Raw genomic sequence first — 1,783 nt, 5'->3', positions numbered from 1 at the left:
CACACACACACACACACACACACACACGCACGCACGCACACACACACACACACGCGCACACGCACGCACGCACGCACACACACAGTCATGCTGTCATACTCATGAGTGAAAGTGTTGGTGCTGGGGAGATTCAAAAAGGAACGTTTTTAGCTTTTAAGGTATTAGAAACACTGTTATACAAACACCTGCTGTACAGGTATTCTGGTTTACAGCATTAGAGATCATTTGTTTATTATCTGCCAAACATTTGTGGGGGTTCATCTCTGGAACTTTCAAATCCAGACTTGTAGAAAATTGTCTTTTAAACCTTTTTTGTCTTGTTTGGTCTGCAAACAAAAATGTATTTATTATTAATAAGGGTAGTAGTTGTATTGTTATTTTTGTCATTACTGTATATAAAGCATTTATATAAAGCTATTCATCTTAGCTAGGCAATAATAAAGCAAGTGCTATAAGGAACTGTTGTAAGACCATAGTGAAATAGCTTTTTTCCCAAATTATTCTATCACAACTTGCATTATTATTTTTAGTTCACATGGATTTCAAAATTAGTGCATATTTGATATGTTCCCTGTTTGTTTCAATTGCAACTACATGCAGGTATGAACTGCACAAATTTAGCCAAGGAAATTAATATTTGATTTGGTACAAAGGAGTTAAATTATATTAAGTTTCATATCTATATTTATTCTAAGTCACAGTTTAATATTTTTAATTTCATTTTCAGTTGTTTATTATTTAAAATCTTACATGTTCTGATTATTTGCAGGTTCAAATATTTTTTTCTTCAAAATAATAAATGCTATAGGTGGTCTCAAACTTTTGAAAACTGCACATTCTAGTTCACTGTGTGTTGTGTAGTGCATTATTTCAATTTTTGTCTGAAGCCAGACAAATCATCGCCTAGGAATTATAAGATGACCTTTTTGTCAAAATTGAGTTATTCACATAATTCTTATTTTGTGACTACGTATTTACATTATGGGATTTTTTTCTTTACATTTTGGGACTTTTTTTAGAAAACAAAATGGTTCTATGTACAAGGTCACATGGAATGCAAAAACATTAAAGCTCGTTATCTCAAAACTGCTCAGAACTCAGATAGAACCTTATAATTCTAAGGTGACGAGATGGCGTTGATTCCTCTGAAACTTTTTAAAATGTGTCGGAATGTTTAGTATTTTAGGGTGAGTAATTGATGACAGTTCATTTATTTATTTGTTTATTTTTTGCGTGTTCTCAGCAAGCTGATTGGGGTCAACCGCTGTTTGTTGATCAGTAGGTTGGACTATCACTTGACCTGTAGTTTTCTGTGTTAGAGGTCCCATCACTGCTGGTAGGGTATCAGGTGTGAGACCACAGTATAGTATTCTGTATCAAAGGCTCGTCTCCTGTCTGAGGCTTCAGGGAGAACAGTGTTCTCTGTATGAAATGGACAGAGAGATGTACAGCTCTGTGAAGACTTTACTGAGACCTCCCCACGGGTTCTTTGTTGCCTGTCCCACATCAGATCACATTGTGCATATTATTTCCAATGTCCTGTAAAATAGACAGTACAGTAAATTCTGATTGGATGTGTCATTGTTTTAAGCGTTTCAGTTTGCCTTATGCCTGAAAACATTTTAAATTGTGGTAAAACCATGCATAAGCCTCTTATCGTTTTAAAATAGACTTGTGGGTGTCTGTTGAATAATTCTGTGAGCTCTTGACTGTATTTAACAACAAATTGTATCAACTCATTTGTAAGTCACTTCAGGTGAAAGCCTGTGCTGTATTAATAAAT

The sequence above is a fragment of the Triplophysa rosa genome, linkage group LG5 (genome assembly GCF_024868665.1).
Source record: "Triplophysa rosa linkage group LG5, Trosa_1v2, whole genome shotgun sequence".
NCBI classification, from domain to species: Eukaryota; Metazoa; Chordata; class Actinopteri; order Cypriniformes; family Nemacheilidae; genus Triplophysa; species Triplophysa rosa.
This window is presented reverse-complemented; position numbering follows the sequence as displayed.